The sequence below is a fragment of the Trifolium pratense genome, linkage group LG3 (genome assembly GCF_020283565.1).
Source record: "Trifolium pratense cultivar HEN17-A07 linkage group LG3, ARS_RC_1.1, whole genome shotgun sequence".
Classification (NCBI taxonomy): Eukaryota; Viridiplantae; Streptophyta; class Magnoliopsida; order Fabales; family Fabaceae; genus Trifolium; species Trifolium pratense.
In genome coordinates this window covers 31,513,688-31,522,462 of record NC_060061.1, presented here as the reverse complement: position 1 = coordinate 31,522,462, position 8,775 = coordinate 31,513,688, and the positions used below count along the sequence as shown (strand labels likewise).

The 8,775-nt window shown below is 31.1% G+C and overlaps 1 long non-coding RNA gene across 1 annotated transcript; it reads left to right on the top strand.

Annotated features, from left to right (window-relative positions):
- The first annotated feature begins 225 nt into the window (after positions 1-225).
- On the top strand, positions 226-1,041 carry LOC123916941. Its single transcript, XR_006812337.1, has 2 exons — positions 226-386; positions 708-1,041. It is a non-coding gene; the product is annotated as an uncharacterized LOC123916941 (long non-coding RNA).
- The last annotated feature ends 7,734 nt before the right edge of the window (positions 1,042-8,775 follow it).

Sequence of the window (8,775 nt, the reverse complement as noted above, 5' to 3'; positions counted from 1 at the left end):
GCTGCACCTCCATGTTCTTACTTACATACTCCTTATCAATTCTATCATTCTGCAATACACTATTTAGTACCTAATGTTTTCAAATATCGGTGCTATAGCACTGTTACGCAGTGGTATTCAAACAACCCGCTATTTTCTGCAGTATGCGATTGATAACATTGCTTCAATCATACAATGTGAAACTCTATTTGCGCTATCCCAGTATGTCATATATATTCATCACACTGTGTTTGAGTTTCCTTTAATGAAGATGAGAAAATGCTGTATTTCATCTCCTTAAAATATTCTACATTGTTGATTCATTGACTATTGATTTTTTTTTTTACTCAGACATACAAAGCTCAGAGAAATGTGATACTGTGTATTTCAGCATGCCTTCTCTATTGGTAAATTGAATTTCCGTGTCTTCTTGGAATAGAATGAATGAATATGTTTCGGGTCCTTTACTCACTTTTTAGTCCCTACAATTATCTTGAATTTTGTTTTTCGTCCTGTATTCACGTTTTAGTCCCTACAAGTTACAAACTAAATGTTTTGTAGGGACTAAAAGCACGGAGTTTTGTACTTTGTAGGGACTAAAATGGGTACAAAGACAAAAAAAAAGGAAAGTAAATTTAGTAGGAACTAAAAATATATTTAACCGTAGAATGAATGTAATTATTATCCTTATTTTGTAACTAAATGAAAGTATATGAATGCGATAACAGGTCTGTATACCGCATTTGCAAGTTTCAGAAGATATTCAAAGTATGGAGGAAGTTGAGAAGAGAATTAAGTCTAAGTAGAATCTTCATTTTACAATCTATATATTGTCATGGTTAGTGGAAAAGAGCTTTTATAAGAGATATTTAGTTGAGTCTCAGTTGTATGAACATTCCACTATTGATGTACCAAACTTTGCTCTATGGCATCACTATCAGCTCTATGTTTTTCAACTTTCAATCTTCTTTTTTGTTTGTGTTGTGGTGTTTGGATACACTCTTTTGACTCGTGTGCAGTGTAATGATTTAGCCTATATATAGGTGACATTTTTCATTTTTATTCTATTTAACTTTCCATCTTTTGATGTAAAAGAGAAATAAAAACGGAATTGGATTATGAGCGGTCAAAATGACTCCAAGGGTGATCTCAGCCCTTAAAAAATTAGAAGATTTAGATCACGAAATTTTGTTTTAAATGTCAACCATTTAATTTTTTTTCGACGGCTCAAATTTGTTGTGTGAATTTAGGATTTCTTGTTTGCAGAGAGAATTGCGCTTCCACGAAATCCACCGTAAAAATCGACCATAGTTTGTAGAGGGTGGTTTCGTTTGGAGTGTCCCCTCTACTCTTGTTTTGTTTGAATTGTTTCTATAAATGAATTCAACATTTTTTCTCCCCATTCTAAAGTATCCTTTCAACGACTTCAAACTATGCTAACATCTACATAAAGTTTTTCTGATCAACATGATGATTAACACTTGGATGAAAATTCAAAAAATATAAAGATGTTAAAAAAGTAGATTTTAATACATAATTTTATTTGCTGATGTTGCATAATGACAATGAAGATATTAACGTAATAAAAAAAAATAGATATAGTAACTAATAGTTTATGATTATTTTTCAATGCATATCTTGGCATTTGTGATGCATGTAAAACTTTTCTTACAAGTACCGTGCGTTCATGCTCATAACTTAGTTGGTAAGGATATTGTATGTAATGTGTAGGAATGAAATTTGTACTTTGTTATATACACTTATGTATCTTAAATGGTGAAATTCTAACAACTAAATATATGACAAAAACATAGTTTCTTACAAACATCCAATAATATCGGATTAGTAGATATTTGTTAAGGTACTTTAACATATCAAAATGATTCTCTCAAAGAGCATGACCTCGTTGACAAAATCTCTAAACTGGGGATGGCTGGGGGAATTACTTCAACTTTCGGTAAAGATGTCACTTCCTGCATTACGCACCTCGGCATGTCAAAGATGTCACTTCAACTTTTGGTCGTCTCTGCTGTATTAATGAGTTTAGACTCACGATACCGAGAAAGGAAGCTGATCATAGACGGATGTTTAAGCTTGAAGTGAGGTGTAAAAAGTGAGATACAATGGTTTATCCTCATTGACCGAGTGAAGTAACAACCTTTCTTTTCTATTTAATTTCTTTCACGCCCTGAGTCTGAGCTAACTCATTTTTCTTTCGGTCTAGTCCAATTTAGTGTAGTTTTAAGCAAAAATATCAAAGAATTTTCTGAGTAGATCCATGTAGTGTAGCCACTAAATCACCTGACAAAAAAAAAATCATCCCAGCTGATGTATTCTTGATTAAAAACAATAGTTCTATTTGTAAACAACCAATAGTTTTTTTAACGTTAAAAGACACTTACTTCTGATTAATTACTTGTTTTCTCTTGATTCTCTAGCTTTTAAGAGAACGAAGCTTTGGAAATTCGAAGATCAGTCAAAGTCAAGTAAGTTTGAGAATAGATAATTTCATTGAGGACTTGAACAAACATTGGCTTGAAATGATTTGACTTTAACTAATTTTTAACCCTCTGATTTTTAAAGGAAGGGAGCATCGGTAATCAAGAATTCAACTTCAAAATAAGTAAATCTTAATTAAAAATTGTTTCTAACAGGAATCGAACTCGAGTTCTTTCGAACGATTTGTTCAAAGAAAAATTTATTATCACTTTAGCTCAATATCTTTGTTGATGTTAACTAAAATTTGTGTAATTAATTACTTTACGGCAAAATATTCATTTGAAAAGTATCCGTTTTCTAGAATATTTATACTTTTATCACCCAAAATACAGACAATTGTGTAATATTTTTTTTAGTTTTATTTTCACTATTGATATTCGGTCTATTGGACCGTCTAATGAATTTTGGGGATTGTTTCAGTTCAGCCCCTCTCGGTCGTAGTTGCAGGCTGGGAAATTGAACTGTGATTCTCCCTACGACTAAACTAACTAACTAACTAACTAACGATTGGTATTGTGAAACTTTGATCTTGAAAGAGTTATGTCATATTATCTCACCGAGTCTTTAAATTTGCACTTAAATGAGTAGTATTCGGCTCACGGTAAATTTTTTAGCAAAATAAATATTTTTGAAATTTTGAAAATGCCAAGACATGTAAAAATTCAAAATCAAAGAAAAAATTCAAATGATTTTTCATAAGTTAATTCATGAGGTTTAGTTAAAAAAAAAAAGTTAATTCTTGAGGTAGACAAAATTACGACAAATATTATAATTAGTTGATAATAGAAATTGCATATCCACAAATTATAAACATTAACAAACACAGGGAGATGTCCCCATGAGCTTAGCTCAATTGGTTGGGACATCAGCATTTTATATGCAGGAGCCAGGGTTCGAACCCTGGACACTCCACTTATCCATCTTTAAAGGTGGAATTTCAAGCCACTAGGCTACCTGACCAAAAAACAAACACAGGGAGATGGTGTCCCTCATTATATCTATATATAATGTTGCTTATAAAAAAAAAATCTATATATAATTAAATTACATGTCTTCATTGTTTTGTTTTTGGAAGAGATATTGAATAGAAATAGCAAAACTATGGTAAGCAAGAATCTAGCTAATCAAAAGCTGGAATAATGGTGTACTAAATATAATGGTAGATCTCTCTTAATCTAAATTTAACTTTTCGTTATCTATTTTATATGAGTTTATGGTTTAGTGTTAAAAGTCTCATATTGAACAAAAGATGATTTAAAGTTATGCTTATAAATAAGCATAACTTTAATTAAATAAGTCTCAAGCCACTAGGTTTGGTCTAGTGGTGAGGGGTTTGAGTAGTATGTTATAGGTGCTGGGATCGATCCTCAGTTTATTGTAAAAAAAAAAACTTTAATCTTAAAAGAACTTTATTTATAAATTTATCTAATTTATAAAGGTTCAAGAGGAGGATTTCCTCGGCGATTGAGTCATAAGCCTGGTCGATAACAATATATATTATTGCATACATATGCTATTAAAAAAAATTGCATATGTGTCTCAAATCAAACGTTGTTTTGACAACAACAGTAACTCAGGCCTCCTACTTCATTTATTTTTCTTCCTCCTACTTCATTTATTTTCCTCCTACTTCCTTTATTTTTCTTCCTCCTACTTCATTTATTTTTCTCTCTTCCTTTCTTTTCTTAGTTCCTCTGCCTTTCTTCTTGTACCCTTTTTCAACTTCTCATCAAATCTCCCAAAATTTTCTTTTCTTATTTCCATTAATTTCACTTGTACAAAGCACTTTGGGTTTTACTTCACAAGATTGTTTAAATTAGTGATGTTTATTGAAACTTATAAAGGAATTTTGTGACAAATCAACAGTGTTGACAAGCATTTCAACTTCAAAAACATATATCCAAGATTTGCCAAAGGGAATGTCTTTTCTTCAACGAAAATGAAGGAGGTTTCAAGTTTTTAAATTACTCTCTGTCTCCTCTATTATTTCTTACTCCTTCATTTTTTTTTTTTAAAATTACTCACAATGTCAATTTGGAAGCGTTTTTTCATTATTTTAGCAGCACTCCTTGTATCCCTTTTAGTGCTCATCTTTGTTGTTTATCTAATCTTTGCTTATAAACCATCCAAACCTCAATTCATGTTAACAAAAATTAGCATCCATAGATTGAGCCTTTCTGGAACAATCCTGGACTCAGAAATAATAATAAATTTACTTTCCATAAATCCAAATAGAAGAGTATGCATAAATTATAACAAATTTCAAATTTATGCAAGTTACAACGATGAAAAGATAGCGGAATCAACTGCGCCACCGTGCAGTCAAGGAGAACGAGAAATGAATTTCTTCTCTTCTACTTTAAGCGGGAAAGGTGTTAGTGTCCCACCTTCAGTCGATCCTGATTTGACTCGAGCTCATACCGATGGAAGTTTGAGCTTGAGAATCATAGCTGTTGGAAGATTTCGATGGAAACTTGCTTTTTGGAAGTCAGGCATATATGACATCAAAGTGATCTGTGATGCTGTTGCTTCTTTTCAAAATGGGAGCTCTCCTTTGACTCCATTAAAGCGTTGTACCACTTTTCTCCATTAAATAGATTTTTAATTTTGGTTTTTTAAATAATGTACAAGGATTGGAGTTTTGCCTCCTTTGTAACTCTGTTTATCATTCAATATAATTATTTATGGTTCAGTTGGTATATTTTTTATGCTCACTTATAGTATATTTACCATTGGTGGTATCTTTTATTTGGGAAAGCATTTTCTGTTTAAAAAATTTCACCTTGTTTTATTTTATGGTTGCAAATGTGTATTTATTAGGATCGGCATCGTTTTAGACACAGTTCTACTAAAGAATATAGCGGACAATTTTTTGTGGAACATATATAATACATTTTTTATTGAAGGTTGTGAATAGTCATGAGTACACATTATTTTATTAAATAATAAAGCTATTCTACAAATTTTAAATTACGATGCTTAAAAATAATTTTAAAAAATAAATATTAAAATTAGTTATTTTAGCTTCATTAATCCTAACTAACTGACAAAAATATGTCAAATTTTTAATATTTTTTTAACAAATGACAAAACTATTTTTTTTAGATATTAAAATTAGGTATTTTAGGTTAACAAGTCCTAACTCAACTAATAAAAATATGTGAAATATTAGGTCGGGCGTCATGATCAGGGTTCAAACGCTGGCTCTCTCATTTTTGAGTGTGAGTTTATATGTTGACTTTAGCATTTCGTCTACGTATACAAAATATTTTTCCTAAATAATTAATACACTATAAATAAATGGGCGTAAATAAGTTTTTGGTACCTTTAAATATATCAAATTATATTTTTTGTCTCTATAAAATATTTCAGCAAATTTTAATCTTCTAAATATTTCACGTCACAACTTTTAATCCACAAAACTTCTAAACCTTTTTGTATTAACCGTTCTTACTTACCTCACAAAACTTTGAAGGACTTTTTAATCTCTTTTGTCTTTGCAATTCTGCTAATTTATCTTTTTCTTCATGTTTATGTGATTCTAACTATTGTTCATACACCTTTAACAAATTAGTAGTACAACTTTTTAGTTCTTGAAATGATTTTATTTTTTTTTGGTACTACTAGTGTTATTTTCTTGTTTTCTATGTTGGGTTCTTGTTTTTATAATAGAAGTAATAAAGTATAATTTATTTTTGTTTTCTATTGTGCATGATGAATGGTTGCATTTATGGCCTGCATGGAGTTGGTATCCGTTTACATCTATTTCCTATTTTGAACCCAAAGCCTTTTCAAATTGCATAGCAAACTTTATCACTTTTTGCATTACTTCTTTTCATTTTGCCATCCACTATCACTACAATGCTAGTACAATAATTTGTCTGCCTTCTCTTGTACTGCTTGGAGACTTGAATAAATTTTGCCATTTCAAAAAAAATAAATATAGACTTTGAGATCTCAATCTCGCAAGTATAATAGTACAATGAAAACTACATATAGGAAATCAATGACTAAATAAGAAAAAGATTACATCATGGTGAATATATCACTGCAATTTTACATGGTGGATCCAACACCAATTAAGATCTCATGTGCCCCAAAAAGAATTCTCTGAATATAGTTTAAACCATGAGGTTACTATATTGCTATTTGCAAAGCACATAAGGCTCAAGAAACGAAATACAAAATACAAATCGACAAAAATACAAATCAATTTAACAATATAGATTAAAATTGCGTGCATAAATTTTTTGCATGGATACAAATATACAACAACTCTTTATAGGACAAAAAACAAAATTTGATAATGTTTTAGATACAAATAACTTATTTAAACTTAAAAACTTTGGTACTCAAAATAAAATTATTCTCAATTCTTACATATAATTAGCTGAACATGTTTTCTAAAACTCTGATAAGATCTGTTAAGTCTCCATAGGCTTCCAAGGAGATGCTACTTCAATGTCCACATATCGAGGAATGAGGAATATTAGAGTTTTTGAGCAACACCCCTTAGAAGTTTTCATAAGCAACTAAAAATCAAAGAATATAACTCAACTTTGTCACGACCTCACCTTGTGGCCGGTGCACAAGCTAACAAGAACTCATATATATTTAGCATGGCAAGTCTAATACACTATAGTAACTAATACACATTTCTAAAATATAGAGCTATTGAAATTTGTGCAACTCAAGAAACGTGTTAGGTTTTGAATGTTGGCTACAATTTTGCAAAAATAACAATAGCCAACTGCTGGACCAAAGATGTTGTTAATTCACCCACAAAATATTTATGGTAAAAGTTTTATATATTGAATAAATTTCCTATATTTTCGTTAATCAAAATTAAAAATTGCAATTTCCTAATTGTTATCTATGATTTTTATTTTTATTTTTGCTTAAGATTCTCAATTTGTTCAAAATTATATAAAAGGGGTAAAGACAATATACCATATTATTTTTTAAATAATAATTGTAAACATTTACAAATAATAATATGAGATGTTGTAGTATTAATTGTGAGGTGTATTACTTAATGAGTAAGTTGACTAATATGAGATAATCAATGTGAGAAAGAAATGCTAGTGATGAAATGCCAATTCATCGTGAGTATGAATAGCCAAAAATGTTGCTGGTGATCATATGAGGCAGAGCTGTCAAAACGGGCGGCCCGGTCGGGCTTCGGGCTTCATTGGGCCGGGCTAAAAAGCCCGGATAAAAAATAGCTACAAAAAATAGTGCCCGAGCCCGGCCCGGTACGGGTTGTCGGGCTTTCGGGCCGCCCGGTTTATTTTTTTATTTTTTATTTTTTATTTTTTATTTTACATTTAGTGCTCAAACTCAACATTATAAATATGATCAATAATTTTCCCGTGTCCTATTTTTACTCATCCGTTACTTATATATATATATATTAAAATATAATAATTCTCGCGCGCCGTATGTTTACTTATCCTCTACTTACGAGTTTCTTGCGCGTCATATTTTTACTCATCCGCTACCTACGACTTTTTCGCGCACCCTATATTTAGTCATCCGCTACTTATAAGTTTCTTGCGCGCCCTATTGTTACTCATCCGCTACTTACGAGTTTCTCGCACACCCTATTTTTACTCATCGGCCACATACGAGTTTCTCGTGCGCCCTATTTTAACTTATCCGCTACCTACGAGTTTCTCAGGTGTCTTATTTTTACTCATCCGCTACATAAATAGCGGACGGTGTTTTATAATTTATGTTACGAACTAAGTTCAAATCATCCAAAACAAATTATTTATATTTATTTTTATTTTTAATTTTAATTTTTTATTTTAATTTTTTCGGGCTTGCGGGCCGCCTGTGGCCCATTCGGGCTAGCCCATATTTTAATCGGGCTTTTATTGGGCCGGGCTAAAAAGCCCGGAAAATAATTTGGGCTAGGATTTTTAAGACCTGAGCCCGGGAAAAAATCGGGCTTGGCGGGCCGTCCCATTCGGGCTAGCCCATTTCGACAGCTGTAATATGAGGTTTACTTGATTCAAAAAAAAAAAGTTATGAGGTTTACTCTTTTAAAGAAAATGTTCTTTTTTCAAAAGAAAAAAAAAAAGGAAAAAAAAGGAAAAAAAAGAAATATAATTTTTAAAGTAAAAGAACATTTGCAGTGATCAATATTCGAGAAATCTTTGAAATAATGTTTCATTGCTTGATTAATAATTTGATATTATACTACTATTTACTGATAAATTGATTTAGGATCCGTTGACATCTGTGTCAACGATTACTTTGACACCAAATCTGAATTGTATATTATTTTTAATC